The sequence below is a fragment of the Mytilus galloprovincialis genome, chromosome 2 (assembly GCF_965363235.1).
Source record: "Mytilus galloprovincialis chromosome 2, xbMytGall1.hap1.1, whole genome shotgun sequence".
In the NCBI taxonomy this organism is placed as follows: Eukaryota; Metazoa; Mollusca; class Bivalvia; order Mytilida; family Mytilidae; genus Mytilus; species Mytilus galloprovincialis.
The window spans coordinates 36,406,770-36,424,550 of record NC_134839.1 but is presented as its reverse complement, the minus strand read 5'-3'; the positions used below and the strand labels follow the sequence as shown (position 1 = coordinate 36,424,550).

General features: G+C 32.9%; 1 long non-coding RNA gene across 1 annotated transcript; it reads right to left on the bottom strand.

Annotated features, from left to right (window-relative positions):
• Positions 1-951: 951 nt before the first annotated feature.
• On the bottom strand, positions 952-12,028 carry LOC143063499 (uncharacterized). The gene is made up of 3 exons (XR_012975020.1): positions 11,755-12,028; positions 3,773-3,922; positions 952-1,314 (listed from the first exon to the last, which is right to left on the bottom strand). It is a non-coding gene; the product is annotated as an uncharacterized LOC143063499 (long non-coding RNA).
• Positions 12,029-17,781: the final 5,753 nt, after the last annotated feature.

Genomic DNA, 17,781 nt, shown 5'->3' with positions numbered 1-17,781 from the left:
TCTAGCTTGTATGATCTTGTATCATATCCTTACATATATCATCGGGTCGATGATTATATACTACATGTAGTTGTGTTGTGATTTCCTCAATTTTTAAAACGAGAATAAAATCGTTGAGAATCAATTATGAAATAAGGCTGTGAATTTGAAAGTATGTACATTATAAATGATTTATAAGTGTTATTGAGCTATTAAACATCAGTGGCGGATCCAGGGGGGGGGGTTCCGGGGGTGCGCACCCCCCTTTATTTTTGCCGATCAATGCATTTGTATCGGGACATATGTTTTGCACCCCCCCTTTGCCCTCCAGGGCCTGGGTTAGCACCCCCCTTTCGAAAATTCCTGCATCCGCCCCTGAACATTGACATTAAACATTGACTTTAAACATTGAAAGTACACATAATTTAAAGATCATATTTCGTAATTGGAGTGCAAATGCAATGTATGACCGATCATCTGTTTAAACACTTCAACAGTCAGGTTAAACCAACAACTAATTTATAGCCGTTCATAGGGGTGCTTCGCTCCTTTACAGTTTTTTTTTAGGATGACTCTCTAGTCTTTACTCAGCCATATATACGGTCTTCAGTCCACTATTTTGTAATTTGTTCTAGTAAAGGATAACATATATCACATATTTCCTAGTACGTATACCATCACAACCATGTATTATACTCATTAAAGTGCGGAATTCAACACGGATACAACTAACTCGAATAATTCTGCGCCCTCTAGCGGCATATAGCCTATCGAGGGCTTGGAGGCATACAGGGTAAATCTCTTGTCAGTCGTTCCCTGTAAGGGACAACATCAAAAGTTTAATGTAGGATAAAAAACTTAATTCACATAGTTTTTTCGCTGACCCCCCCTACCCCACTTCTTAAGTTAATTTGGGAAAAATTTATTTACCTATATGGATATGTGTAAAATCGATTTTAGATTAACAAAACTTGCAGCAATTTTGACCCCCTACCCCCAAACTATTCGATTTAAGTTTTTTTTATCCTACATCAATCTTTTGATGTCGTCCCTAAGACGGAACTAATCAGTGAACTCGACCTTTCGTTAATGTAGCAATAGGAGATTAGACGGAGATCGGCGGAATATAACAGTTGACATTACTCGGGTTAGGATACAACCAATATTTACAATCCGTTTTTGCGTGTGTTATATTTTCCCGTATAATAAGTGATGATGCAACAACTGCTAATACAATTGAAACCACTTCCAGTCGGACTGACAATCCAAAATGTAGAGTAAAAAAAGCTGGCATTTGAAACATCCACATCATTAATCCAACCAAGCATAGAAGGCCTAAAGAGAAATAGAACAACATAACAAAGTTATGAAAAAAATCATGGAATATGTAAGAAAGTTTTCTGTTTGATAAGATTATCGTACATTGCATCTCTAACATAAGCAGATAATTCCAATATAACATTTTAAAAGTGTAAGCAAATATATATTAATTTACGAAGTGCGGATTTGGTGCCGTGACCGTTTATGTTACTTCTACCATCATGCATTCGCTATTCCAATGCATGGTTACTCCTATATGTAAAATATATTTTGTATACACAAACCTTACAGCAATTTTAACCCCCACCCCAAAACTATTTGAACTAAGTTTTTTTTTTATCCTACAGTGATCTTAAGCATTTTCACTTTTAGATATATTGAAGTCATATCACTCATTTGATCAGTCTTCAGTCAGTGCTTACATTTCATCTATCACATAGAAATTTTAATTTAGGTTAAGAATACAACACAAACTGAAACGTCACCTGAATAGATTGAATGTATGTAACACAGACGTCTGCTTGAATAGTTTGAGAGTGCAACACAAACTAAAACGTCTGCTTGAATAGATTGAGAGTGCAACACAAACTAAAATGTCTGCTTGAATAGATTGAGAGTACAACACAAACTAAAATGTCTGCTTGAATAAATTGAGAGTACAACACAAACTAAAACGTCTGCTTGAATAGATTGAGAGTGCAACACAAACTAAAACGTCTGCTTGAATCTTTATCTTTACCTAGCTATAGGAGATAGGTGAAAGACTTCACACTTGATTCAATAACACCGCGATATTGAAACTTTCCAATTGTCAATGTCCAATTCTCAGTAGTAATATACCCTCTGCCAGATAGTATGCCACTTACATATCTCAACTAATACAGTGCGCTTGTTCATATTTACACTACACACACCTCATTGACAGTGTTGTGTTCTTTACACGAAACAGAGTTATGAGGAAGAAAGATTGAAGTCAAGACTATCGGGCTTGTTTTTGCAGTGTATGGATATAGGAAGATGTGGTGTGAGTGTCAATAAGACAACTCTCCATGTTTACTTGATTTTATTTATATGTTTTTTTGATAAAGTTAAGCCATTTTAATAGATATTTCACAGTATGTCTTTTTATGTTGTATTGTTTAACTACTATCTTAGGTTAGGATGAGGGATCCTGTTGGGATGTTCAGAACCGCTGCATTTGTATGCACCTGTCCTAAGTTCAGTGGTTGTTTGTTTGTGTGGTTCATAAATGTTTTTCGTTTATCCTTTTTCATATTTATTAGACCGATGGTTTTCCTGTTTGAATTGTTTTACGCCAGTTATTTCTGGGTCTTGTATAGCTTGTTGTTCGGCTTGAGCCAAGGCCCCGTGTTTAAAGCCGTACTTTTACATATAATTGTCTAATTTTTGTACATTGTGACTTGGATGGAGAGTTGTCTCATTGGCACTCATACCACATCTTCTTATATATACTTATTTTATGAAAATATCATGAATTTGATAACCGAATAGATGTGTCTGTGTTTAAACTCTTAAGAGAAATGGTCCGCTGTCTTAGTTTTTACTCTTAGATAGTCATATAAAATATTACTTGACCGATTATATTCTTTTTACCGTCTGTGCGATTTTGTCTGAGTGTGTATTTACATGGCAGTTACCAGGTCAATTCAGCTAGCTTATTTTTAAGCTCATACGGTTCTCTCATTTTTTGTTGGTTTGTTTCTCTTTAATCGTTTTAACAGATTTTATCATCGACAAACTTCTGTTGTCGTATTTTGTTATAGTTTAAAGTTTCAAATTAAATGCATCGAAACCAATGTTACATAGTAATTAAATCGGGGAAAATATTTATTCTATGTAACTTGTTTCACGATTTTCTCTTGTGACCGTTTGTCGCATTTTCTTATCTTATTCTTATCCAATACCGTATATCTTATGAATAAGTGACTAGTATATATGTTGTGTACAAGATGTAAGTTTGTACAAATTATAATTTGTACAGGGTTTTTGTACAAGTTATAAGTTTTTTTGACACACACCTTCTTGTACCAGGTTATACAGGTTTATCTTCTAAAATGTACTTGTTTAGTGTTTTAAATTCAAATTTATATACTTTAACCTAACATTTAGTGCTATTCTCCTTGTCCTCAAAATGGAAATGAGGATACCTGAATGATTTAAATTCTAATTTTATTTTTCTCTTGATACCATATTCATATCCATAAAAAGTCTGTTTGTGGTTTTATAATATTTTGTGTAGCAATGCCGAGTATTAGATTGTATCATGTAGTTGTGAAAAGTTGTGAAAATATGACAGAAATATGCGAAACAAAAGACTGTGTGCTTGCAACATCCATGTGTGTTACGCAGTTCATAAAACACTGATAACTTGTACAAAAAATCTGTACAAATTATAATGTGTACAACATTACGACTTGTACACAACATATATATGGTAAACAAACTAAAATACCTGCTACTAACAAAACTCCAGCACCAATAAACTGTACACAAGACCTTTTAAATTTCGCTAAACACTGCGCTCTCCAATTCAGCAAAAACACGGCTAAACCATAGGCCAATAGACCAGCAGCTGAAACAGCTTGTATGACATGTATCAATGCTAAAATAATAAAATACAATTATTAACATAGTTGGAAGTTACTTAATTATGGAACAGTCTCCCCCCACAGACTCCTGTTTTAGGAACAGTATCCTCGATATACTCTATCATATTGTTGGAACAGTATCTTCAACGGACCCTGTTTTAGGAACAGTATCCTCAATAGAAAGAACAGTTTCCTTGACAAACTCTGTTTTTGAAACAGTTTCCTCAACAGATAATGTTTCAAAGGAAATAAACCTCGACAGTCTCTATTGTTGGAATAGTATCATAGACATACTCTTTTTAAGGAACAGTATCCTCGACACACTCTGTTTTTGAAACAGTTTCATTGACAGACTCTGTTTTTGGAACAATATCCTCGACAGATTCTGTTTTAGGTCATAATCCTCAATAGACTCTTTTTGAGGAACAGTATCCTCGGTTGACTGTGTTTTTAGAACAGTATCCTCGACATACTGTGTTTTTAAACCGTATCATCGAAAGACTGTTTCTGAAACGCCATCCTCGACAGACGTTGTTTTTAAGCATCATCGACATACTCGACATACTCTGTTTTTAAAACAGAATAATCGACAGACTCTAAACATCTTCGCAGACTCTTAGTTTAGAACAGTATACTTCACAGACTTTGTTCTTGGATCATTATCTTCGATATACTCTGATTTTGAACATTATCTTCAGTTGACTCCAGAATCATAAGCTTTTGGCAGAATAGGATTGTTCCCAAATTAACAGAGCCAAGAATAAAGGACGCACTTCGACATTCAACACGGGAACTTGCGGGTTATATGTCTCCATCCCCTTTTTGAATTTAGCTTTGAGTTCAGTATTTTTGTTATACATTTTCCCTCCTTTTCTATTATTGTATATTTTGTCTCGTAATGTCTATATAATTATATTCTAGTAGATATTACTTCCGCTTGAACTGAACTATCTGTTTATGCTTTTGTGTAAAAGTCATTACGCGGATGTACATAGATAAATTCAAGGGTATAAAATAGAATATCATTCTTTGCAAAGAATTCCAGGGATTTCTCCAAAAATAGTAAAAGGGAGCTAACTCAAACTCTATATTGGCATTAAATCTATTTTAAAGTTCTTGAATTGTAAACCATATGTTTTGGTAAATTATAAAATTATAGAGAACTTGACCGAGTATTCATATACTGAAAAAATGCACTAAAATGAATGGATGTATTACTATGACTGGCCTTCACCCTTTGTCATAGAAAACGTACAATTCCTAGAGTTTGCTTTGGACATTTTGAATTTATGAGAATTTTTAAAACAAGGTTCTTCAATGAAATAAACATATATATAATAGTTCTTGAATAACTGGTCATTGTCGTGATATATGTCCTGCAAGGCTAAGGCTCAGTCATTATCACTATCTTAGTCAATACCACTGTCCTGTGGGCAGTCCATATATCAAGACAATGTGAATGACCAGTTATTCAAGAACTATTATGTAAGTATTAACCGGATGAAAAGTGTATATCTAAGTTAAAAAAATATGAACTTGTGATATTGCATGTACAGATAGAATATAGTCCCTGTAACATAGATCAGCTTCTGTTCTATATAGATATAAGAAGATGTGGTATGACTGCCAATGAGACAACTCTCCATCCAAATAACAATTTGTAAAAGTAAACCATTATAGGTCAAAGTACGGCTTATTATCTTGAAATCTTTAATAGACAGATCAAAATATAATAAAAAATAATGGATCTGCAAATAGGTCCGTGTAGATGGCATTGTCAGTTGTTTACGTATGAAAGTTATTGACCTTTAGGCAAAGTTTTTACTTTTGTAAGTTTACAGCAAAATATGGAAGATAAAGAGAAATTGAAAAAGAAAAATTATCAACTAAAAACTAACTGTATCCTCGGACTAGATGTTTTTCTTTAAAAAAAAATACCTCAAATCACTATAGCTATATAAATTTTGCAAACATATCCTTTTTTAAAACACAACAGTTCATATATCTTTTTTCGTCGTAAGGCGAAAGAGAAAAATAAGAAAACCTATCTAGAGTTAAAGTATTTTTGGTAAAACCGTATTAATGATACATATAAACCTGAACAAATTATCTAGTAGCAACCACAGGCGCTTGGGTCTAGGATACAGATTTTTTTTTTTTTTTTTTTTTTTTTTTTTTTTTTTTTTATTAAAATATTCCATTTTCTATATTTATAACACATATCTATCACTTCTGTGCATGTCTCACCTAGTTTCGAGTGATTTAAACGACCCAGAGAAAATACCCAATTTTACTATCCATACTAAGAAACAAAAAGGCAACTAACTCGACGCCATTTTTCTGCTATCTATAAATAAATAGATTGACCTACCTGGATTCCCCAACGATTTCTCTGGGAAAACGTGCCTTCCTTGCCGTCAGATAGCACACATCGTTGATATTTATCAAATTGGTATTGTTCGTAACATTTTTAGTACATCTCCAGCATATAATAAAAAGATTTTAACTATTTTGACTAATTTCAAATTTACGTGCCCGGAAGTTGACTGTTTTTCCCGAACTTTTGTTAAAGGGAAGTAATAATTTCCCGGACTTTCTCGGAACATCTCTCCAAGTACGTATGAAAATAATAAAGTGATACGATGATTTCCGAACTTTTACCAAAAAGGCGCAACTTATTGCCGGAAAAGAATCTGTCATCATATTCAGTCTGAAATGATGACAATTCAACCAAAGGAAGTTACTCATAAAAACATTGATTCAAGATTATTTATAAATATACAAATACTCACACAAAATTGACTTATGAGAGGAATTAACCAAAATTAAGCCATTGACCATTTGATCTGATATTTATTTGTTGGAAAAGGGGGGGGGGGGGGTGCAAGGAAATTTACTAATTTTTTCTTTCCACGAAAATGTTTATGACTTTGTTTTAATTATTACAAAACATGGGTCATGTTAACTGAAGTAAAAAAAAAGGGGGGGACAATATTTCCAAATTTTGCAATTCCCTTTCTAACATAAAATCAAAACTGTGTGTTTTTTGAAAATTAAAAGATTATGACCACTAACAATCAAATTAGGGGCTTGATCTTGTTCTATGTTCATCATATCTGTTTGTTAACATATAGTATTAGTTCGGAAGTCATCGTATCACTTTGTTATTTTCATACGTGCTTGGAGAGATGTTCCGAGAAAGTCCGGGAAATTATTACTTCCCTTTAACAAAAGTTCGGGAAAAACAGTCAACTTCCGGGCACGTAAATTTGAAATTAGTCAAAATAGTTAAAATCTTTTTATTATATGCTGGAGATGTACTAAAAATGTTACGAACAATACCAATTTGATAAATATCAACGATGTGTGCTATCTGACGGCAAGGAAGGCACGTTTTCCCAGAGAAATCGTTGGGGAATCCAGGTAGGTCAATCTATTTATTTATAGATAGCAGAAAAATGGCGTCGAGTTAGTTGCCTTTTTGTTTCTTAGTATGGATAGTAAAATTGGGTATTTTCTCTGGGTCGTTTAAATCACTCGAAACTAGGTGAGACATGCACAGAAGTGATAGATATGTGTTATAAATATAGAAAATGGAATATTTTAATAAAAAAAAAAAAAAAAAAAAAAAAAAAAAAAAAATCTGTATCCTAGACCCAAGCGCCTGTGGTAGCAACATTTGCAAACCGAGGAAAATAATCCTTAATTTTGAGTCCAGCAATCAATTGTAAATGGTGCAAAAAACATTGTATAGCAACATAGGTATATCCCGTAGAACAATACCATGAGTTAGAAAGACATATTAGTCATGTTAGTGCAAAAATAGCGTCAAATTCTTGTCGTAATCTGTTGAACAAAATACACTGTGATATAAAAAGTTTATTCTAGCATTGCTGTACGAAAATTATTCCTGATACTTGGATGAATGATGAAAATAGTATTAATCTTATTAATTCATGTATTGCAAATATAGAAAGTTGTAATGGAATTATGTTAGTAAGCGAAAAGAATTTGATAAACTAGCTCAACAAAGTAAACGACAATATTGGCACATTTGTCAAGAGGAACTTGTAAATTTAAACAAAAATGATCCAAGACAATTTTGGCGTAAAATAGGCAATATTGGTATTGGTAATGACAGACAATCGAAAATTCCAAATGAGGTGTTGCGAAGTGATGGATCCGTTACAAATAACATGGACGATGTTTTACAAAAATGAAAAGACAGTTTTCATGGTTTGTTGAATTCCGATCCAGATAACAACAAGAATTTTGGTGTTGAAAATTTAATTGTAAAGAATGATATTGTTTGTAATGATTTAGATGATTATATATCTTTTGATGAAGTTTATAAGGTAGCAATGGCAGCCAAAAATGGGAAAAGCCCAGGTGTAGATTGTATTCAGGCAGAATTATGCAAAAATTATGCAGTTATTTTTACTTTAACTAAATTGTTTAATATTTGTTTTAAATTTGGCAAAGTTTCAAATATGTGGAACAAAGGTATTATTACTCCTATACCTAAATGTTCAACTACGGATCCTAGAGATCCATTATCATATAGAGGTATTACCTTAGCACCTTGTGCATATTATAAGCTTTATTGTGGCGTTTTAAAGAAAAGGTTAACTGAGTGGTTAGACAAAAGGGATATAATAAATGATGAACAAAATGGGTTTATTAAAGGTAGAAGTACAATAGATCATATCAGTACATTAACATCTGTTATTGAAACTAGAAAAAAATGTAAGCTGTCAACTTTTGTATCTTTCATTGATTTTAAGAAAGCTTATGATTCTATTGATAGAGTTTTGTTATTTAATAAGTTAGGAAAACTGGGTGTTAGTACAAAATTTATGTATGCTTTAAAGGCTATTTATTCTAATGTAGAATGCAGTGTCAGATTAAATGGTAACATGACTGAATGGTTCAATGTAAATACTGGTTTAAAACAAGGCTGTGTATTGTCAACAGTAATGTTTAATATATTTATTAATGATTTAATTGATGATATAAAGTTGTTAGACATTGGTATTAATATTGATGATGAAAAATTATATATCTTGCTGTATGCCGATGACATAGTTTTATAAGCAGAAAATGCTGAGGATTTACAAAAATTATTAGATGTTTTAAATGTATGGTGTAATCATAATAGTTTAAAAGTCAATTTAAGAAAATCAAATGTTATACATTTTAGAAATCCTTCTGTTTTTAGACTACCAATTAATGACAAAAGCTATAGCCAGGTCAGCAAGTAGGGCATTGGGTTTACTTATTGTTAAATGTAAAGCACATGGTGGTTTTCAGCACAATATCTACACAAAGCTATTTGACACGATGATTTGGTCAGTCATAAATTATGGCTCGTCTATTTGGGGCACGAGAGATTTCTCGTGCATCACTGCAGTACTGAATCGCGCCATGCGTTTCTACATGGGTGTGGGGAAATATACCCCAAACGATGCTGTGTCAGGTGACATGGGCTGGAAACCGCCATGTGTTAAACAGTGGATAAATATTTTTAGACACTGGTCCAAATGTACAAAAATGGACAATAATAGAATTAATTATAAAGTTTTTAAATGGTCAGTGATGAAAGGTAGTTGTAAATTAAAAAATTGGTGCTACAAAGTTATGAAGATGTTGAAATCATTTGATTTTGAAAGATATTGTAAAATAAATGAAAATTTTCTTGAGAGTTATAGTATATCTCAGTTAGAAGAGAAAATGTTTGATAAATATAAAAAAGACTGGTGTACAAGAATTTTTTCATATAGTACCGGTTGTAAATTGAGAACATATAAACTTTTTAAACATACTTATAACACTGAGCAATATTTGCTACAGAAAATGCCACAGCGCCATCGTAGTGCTTTTTCAAAGTTTAGATGTGGTGTAGCACCATTAAAAATTGAAACTTGTCGATATGAAAGAAAAAATCTAGACGAAAGAGTCTGTTTTAACTGTAATATTTTAGAGGATGAAAAACATGTACTTTTAAATTGTCCCTTGTATGAAGATCTAAGACATGCACTTTTTATTGATATATTGTGTCATAATGATATGTTTTTAAACTTGTCTGACGAAGAAAAATTTATATATATGTTTAAAAATACCAATATTTGTAATATTGTTGCCAAAACCTGCAATAACATTTTAACAAGGAGAAACAGTATTTTATATCATTAACTACTGTATTTGTAGTATTTTATAAAACGAATAAGTATTATTTGTATTTTAATAGTCTCTCATAATTCTTTTAAGAATGGCACATACATGTATTTAATTGTTTTAACTATGTTTACTGTATAATTAATTTTATAATTGTATCTTGTTTTAATCATGTTGTATGTGGTGAGACTTTAAAAAACTATTGAATCTGAATCTACGATAAATGGATTAATGAATGGATATTGGTTAACATTATCCATCGTAGATTATATAAAAAAGAAGATGTGGTATGATTGACAATGAGACAACTATCCACAAAAGACCAAAATGAAACAGACATTAACAACTATAGGTCACCGTACGACCTTCAACAATGAGCAAAGCCCATACCGCATAGTCAGATATAAAAAGCCCCGATTTGACAATGTAAAACAATTCAAACGAGAAAAACTAACGGACTAATTTATGTAAAAAAATGATCGAAAAACAAATATGTAACACATAAACAAACGACAACCACTGAATATGCATACTACTCGCAAGCTCGTGTAGTACACAACTTTTCTTGCAATATTTAATGATATAATAATAAACGAACAAAATGAAATAACATCGTTATCATAAATATTTCACCCAAGAAATGGTTTTAGATAGTGTCATAGAATTTATACTAATTCTCTAAGTAATATAATCAACAACTTTTTTGTAATTATATCATCCACCCCGAAAAGTAATGTGAAAAAATATAAGGAAAAAGATAGATCGATATTTTTATGTGTGTTGCTTTTAAGAATAATGCTGCTGTAAAGATCGAAAAGAAAACTTAATTAATAACAATTGATTTTAATGAAAAAATCAACACAATTTTGAATGTATTAGATAAAAAAAAATCTAAATACACACAAAACAAAAACAAATCAAAACAAACAGAAGCACAAATCTATATTTAGAATCAAGGTCGAGGCAACACAGTTCAAGTAAGGACTGTTTGATTCATTCTCTTGTGCACAACATAAATATTCTCTTATAAAATTACGAACAAAGTGTTCCAGAAGCAGTGAAATCGTATTTACATGTAAATAAAAGATTATTTTTTTTTTGTTTCTGATATGCAATTCAATTTCTTTAATTTCATCATGATGAATACAATAATCTTAAATGATATCTCCAAAACAGCACCAACGGTTGTGTTACGTACCAACCGTACCTAATACGTAGCAAATCAGAAAACCTCTAATAGGAGAAATGATAAAATCAGCGCAAATGAAAAAATGAAATCGGCGCATATGAAAGAATGAAAATATTTAAAATCGGCGCAAATGTCATATATTTGGTGATTTCGTTAAAGGATCTGTCAATTGTCAATTTTCAATTGCAAGATACATGCATCAATTCTTGTTAAATATAATCCGGTCCAAATTAGATCTTGAGAAAAACGAACATTTGTATAACTGAACAATATTTTGCAGAAAGTCAATTTTTATTAGACTTCTATACATAAACTTTTTTTTTTAAAGATTACAAAATAGTTTTAAATATAAAAAAAGAAGATGTGGTATGATTGCCTATGAGACAACGTATACAAGAGAGCTTTGTAAGCTTTGTTTTCAAATACTACTACCAATTTGTAGCTGTAACTGAATTTTAAAACAACTATAAGTAATATGCTTACGTAACTCGGACGAATCATGGTAATGACATTTAATTGGCAATCCAGGAATTGCAAAACACGCTTTCCATATTCCATGGAAATAATTTTCTGCTCCATACTGTGAAGAATAGTGTTCATGGTACCAAAACGGAGAAGCAAATCCAACAACATGACACACGAAACCCAAAACTGAAATCAGACTGCATATCAAGGATATGTACTTTTTTTGTCTGGAACTTTTCATTTACAATGTATATAGAATGTATCCAAATCTATATGAAATATGTTTTCAACACGGAAATGTTCGAAAATAAGAAAGTTACATAATGAAATCTAAATCCGATAATAAAGTTAAGAAGCTACTTACAATTACATCCCAGCTCCTTTGTTCTAACAGGGGTTACCGTGACCTTAGCCCAGTTCTATTGTTATACTTCATAGTTTCTATTTTTTAAACAGGTGTAAATTGAAAAGATCTATTGTTACGAATAACAATGGATTTTGACCACAGGCTGTGACAAGCGGGGGTTTGAGCCTATTTCTTACAACGGTCACTGTAACACCGGTAGTGTTACCAATTATATTCAAGTGTTGTCCCCGTTCTCTTAGTTCGTTAAATCACCCGATACAAATGAATCCGGACGTTGACGCGTTCGAAGCGATAATCAGGACAACATTTGGGATGACAACAATTTCGAATGCCTCTCTAGAACTCATTTGAGTTTATATAAATATGTCAATGTACAAGTTAGTTAATTTATTCAATTATACAGTTGTTGTAGGTTTTAGATATTGCTTAGAACGTTTGATAAAACTGCTAGATGCAAAACGCACATACATGGTGCAATTTCATACGTTTTATGAGATAAACAATGCTGAATATCTTTTCGTGCATACACTTTTGCGTATTAATACCTTAAGCAATAATAACTAACTATGCATTGAATTACTATGTGCCTTCAAATGTTCCCTAGAACTCAAAATAAACGCAATATCATACTTCTTAAGCTTTCTCTTACTGTATCGTTCGTCTCACCAAATGTGTCGAGTTCGTTGTGCGTTTTTTTAAATAATCACTGTACAGTTCGTTGACAAAAAAAGTCATAAATCACTTTCTTATTAAGGTATTCGAGATGGCATCGACGACCCTTTTTCTGTATGTTATAGTAAATGTTTATATGTTTACTTAGGCGAAGTAGTTGAACATATCATATCAGTCATCCAAAGCCAACATTTAAATGTTTAACCAGTGTACATCTAACAGGAATGTTTCTATTGAAAATTGGGACTTTCAACGTTATTCTAGATGACATAAACTGTTAATAAATATATTCCAGAGGAAATGAAGTTTCATAAAGTGTAGTACTGCAAAAAAACAAAAAAAAAACTTTAATGACTATTTCTTTTCATAATTTGAGGCCGATGTTGGTCAAAATTCGCCTAAACGAAAGCTTGGACTTAGTTTGCCGTGTGCCTATATACGGTATAGTTTTACTTCATTGTTGACCTTTGTATGTTGAACTATATATATAGTAATTGCTTTATACACCTACATGTACTTCGTTTAAACTTTGGTGGAAAGTTGTCTCACTGGCCAACACACCACATCTATATGTAAAAATAAAACAGTTGGAATGCCATCTAAGGCACTCGGCAAACTTAGCTCAAGCTTTCGTTTAGGACGTCTAACGGACATGCAACGGATATGGACGGATGTCTAACGGGTAACAACGGACGTCAAACGGGCATGAACGGATTGAAAAAAAAAGTTATCCGTTAGGCGTCCGTTCGAGCTATCCGTTAAGGTGTGACCGAGGCTTTAAGAACTAATCTGACTGGGGATAAAAAAAAAGTCATTAGATCAAGTTCTATGTGCCCTCAAATTTTCAGATGGTTGGGTTGCTGTCCCTAAATTGGTAATTTAAGATTTTGGTTATATTTTTGAATATTATTATCGATGAAGACAAACTGCACACTACACAAATGTTCAACAAAATAAGATCTACAAATACGTTCTTATGACCAAAATTGTCAATTGACCCCTTAGGAAGTTATTTCGCTTAAAGGACAATTTTACACAATTTGCTTATCATGTTTTCTAACTTTTAAAAAATCTTCTTCTCTGAAACTACTGAACCAAATTAAACCAAACGTAAGCTGAATTTTCTTAGCTTATGTAGAATAAAATTTGTGTTTAATTTTTTGTTTGATGAGAAAACATGGCCGTCAAGGCTAATAGTTATCAAAGGTACCAGGATTTTAATTTAATACGCCACGCGCATTTCGTCTACATAAGACTCATTAGTGACGCTCAGATCAAAATAGTTATAATGCTAAACATGTACAAAGTTGAAGAGTACTGAGGACCCAAAATTCCAAAAAGTTGTGCCAAATACGGCTAAGGTAATCTATTCCTGGGATAAGAAAATCCTTAGAACATAATGGTAAAATGGAAATATTTTACTTAAAAATCTCAAAAACAAAAGCTCTTTTTTTGTTTGCCTGTCTGCAACTTATCAGCCAAATCTGGTATCTTATTTTTAGCTCACCTGGTTCAAAGAGCCAAGTGAGCTTTTCTCATCACTTGGCGTCCGTCGTTTGTCGTCGTCGTCGTCCGTCGTTTGCCGTCGTCGTCGTCCGTCGTCGTTAACTTTTACAAAAATCTTCTCCTCTGAAACTACTAGGCCAAATTTAACAAAGCTTAGCCACAATCATTATTAGGGTATTAGTTTTAAAAATGTGTCCGGTGACCCACCGACAATCCAAGATGGCCGCCATGGCTAAAAAAAGAACATAGGGGTACAGTGTAGATTTTGGCTTATTACTCAGAAACCAAAGCATTTAGAGCAAATATTACGTCGGTTAACTTGTTTATCAAGTCAATATCTATCTGCACTGAAATTTTCAGATGAATTGGACAACAGATTGTTGGGTTGTTGCCCCCCCCAAAAAAAAATGGTAATTTTTAAAGAAATTTTGCCGTTTTTGGTTATTATCTTGAATACTATTATAGATAGAGATAAACGGTAAACGGCAGTACTGTTCAGAAAAGTACGATCTACAAATAATTAAACATGACCAAAATGATCTGTTGACCCCTTAAGGAGTAAATACCCTTTATAGTCAATTAAAAACAATCATTAATTTGGTAAATTTTTGTAAATTTTCACAAATTATTTTCATCTGTAACTAAAGGGCCAAGTTTATTTTAGATAGAGAAAATTGTAGGTAGCAAGAATGTCCATCAGATGCCTGACTTAGGACAGATGCAAACATTTGCAGGGGGATTAAACGTTTTAATGGTACCAAACCTTCTCCCTTTTCTGAAACAATAGTATAACATCATAACGTATAAAGACACACTATAAAATATCAATTGGAATTTTTAACTCATCAAAAAACGCAAATTAACACACAATGAACGAATTTTGACCTGTGATGCCTGAATGCTAATACATAGTTTATAAAAGGGGTAAATCATTAATGTTAAAAGTAAATAAACAGGTTTGCACAAAGTTAAAGAATGATACCACAATTCATTTTTATTTTGCTATTGGACATGTTGAATAAAATGTGGAAAATACAAAGACATTTAAATGGCATTTTAAGCCACTCGTTAATATATACTGAAAAGCAAAAATAATCATTGGTGAAAGCGGTCCTACTAAAAAGCGCCCGGGAGCGCCCGGGAAAAGAAAAAGCGCCCGGGGAAGATAAAATAGCGCCCGGGAGAATAAAATAAATAAAATTTTACAACATTAATGTTTTCTTGAATAAAAAATAAAAATTTTGCTTGTTTTGTCCTAAATATAAGTGGGGATATGCACGATGCTACATCTAAAGTGTGCATGTAGATGGTGTTTTTGCATTTTTACATTTTAGATTTCATTTTTTTTTATAGTAAGTAAGTAAATATAAACAAGAGTTTATAGAAAAATCATGAACGATATTGTCTTCGATCAAAACGTATATTTCGTTATTTAAAAATAAACATTGCCTGAGGTCTAATATTCGCAACTGCATGGTGAACACTTTTCAAAGTTTTGTATTTTATAAAACACACTTGAATTGACGGTTGAAGATTGTTGAAGGGTTTCAATATGCCTGCCACTAAGAAAAGAAAAGTTAAACCTACTGCAAAAGCTAAAGCTAATATGATATTCCGGAACTGTGGGATATGCCGTAATGCCGTAAAAACTGTAAAATTGCAAGCATCTGCTGTGACAATTGTGATACGTGGTACCATCTACGATGTGAAGAGCTGGAATTGGCAGACTATGAGATGTTCCTGACAGAAAAAAAATTGAATTATTCGTGCAAGGGGTGTTTTTCCCATGATCAGTCAGATGAATACACATACACATCAGCATTATTACGATTGACAGAGGTGAGATTTGTAATATATTATATAAATAATAGAGAGAAAATAATAAAACTTCTGGTTCAGCCAAAATGTACGCTTATGGAATTTTAATTTTCATTATTCTCCCACGTTTTCATTTATAACAATTATATGTATGCTTAAAGTAATAAAGAATTGAAATGATATGTATATTTATAAATATAATAAGCTAAAACAAACAAACAAACAAACAAATAATTTATTAGAGTCTCACCTCTTTAAAACATTTTAAAAAAACTAATTAACAATCGTTAACTGTACACACGACACGCTGATTACGGTAATCCAATTGTAATAAAAAAAGATAAGACTAATTAACAATCGTTAACTGTACACACGACACGCTGATTACGGTAATCCAATTAACCACAATCATTAATATTCAAAACCATTTGTGTGTATTTCATATAGGGTATCTAAACAACATTGGATATATGGTTGACAATACAATTAACGAACAGAAGGAAAAGCAAGGGAAAAGTAGACAATATGTAGATGATTGTGGCGCATGGGATCGTGTCTCTTTGAAGACCCACAGATTTGTGTACCAAAATGGGCGTTTGCAGTATATTGATCTCCAAAAAGGCGTTTTCGTAAAAACAGTAAAGGGTGCAAGAGTTCAGCTAGAACCACTACCAAATCCAACAGAAGTGTTAGTGTTGAAGCGAGCATACACAAAACTACAGCGCTTGCCCGAATATCAAAGGAGAATATAATGGGTTGTTACCAGTCCCGAAAGCCCAGCAAGCGGTAATGGGGTAGCGTTCGTGGAATATATTGGTATTTTCCCAACAACAACAAGTTTGCATGGAAATAATAAAAATTGACATGGCGATTACATCCGAACAAATGCACAAATTGTTGATGACATCAAGGGAATGGTAAAAACACAGAATTGCAGGGAAATTTATACCGATCTAGCGTTAGATGATTCAATGGAAGCCCCAAGAGACTTAAAACAGATACAAAATTTTACGTACAACGAGAAGAAAAGAGAACGACCGCATCAACAGAAGGCATCTAATAATGCCGACGACATACAAACATTAATGAGTATGCAACATGGTCATCCATTCATTAAAGAAATTGTTCAACTCTCCGGCAAACCCCCTTCAGTAGTAGTGTATACTGATGAACAACTTCTCGATCTCAAGAAATTCTGCTCATCCGAATCTAAGCATATCATTGGGGTTGACCGCACTTTTAATTTGGGGGCTGCATATGTTACTGTTACAGTTTTTCACAACCAGAACTTAATAAGAAAGGTTTCTAACACTCCAGCGCCAATCATGCTTGGACCATGCTACCTCCACTGGGATGGTTGCTTCCACACTTACCACCGATTTTTTAGCCACGTCAGTGCTTTTTGGACGATATTCCTGGAGCACAGATTAGTGGCAAAGCCTTGTTTTTGGCTCGGACGAAGAAAAAGCTTTGACGAAAGCAATACAGAAGTGCTTTCCAGATTCCCAGCAAATTCTTTGCACACGTCACATTGAGGAAAATTTTAAGAGACATTTGCGGGAAGTCATTGGCGAAAAAGACCCAAATTACAACACTGTGCTCAACGATGTTTTTGGCGTAGATGGTCTCCTCTCGTCTCCTGATGATGTAGAGTTTGACCTAAAGGTAATGGAGTTGGAAGC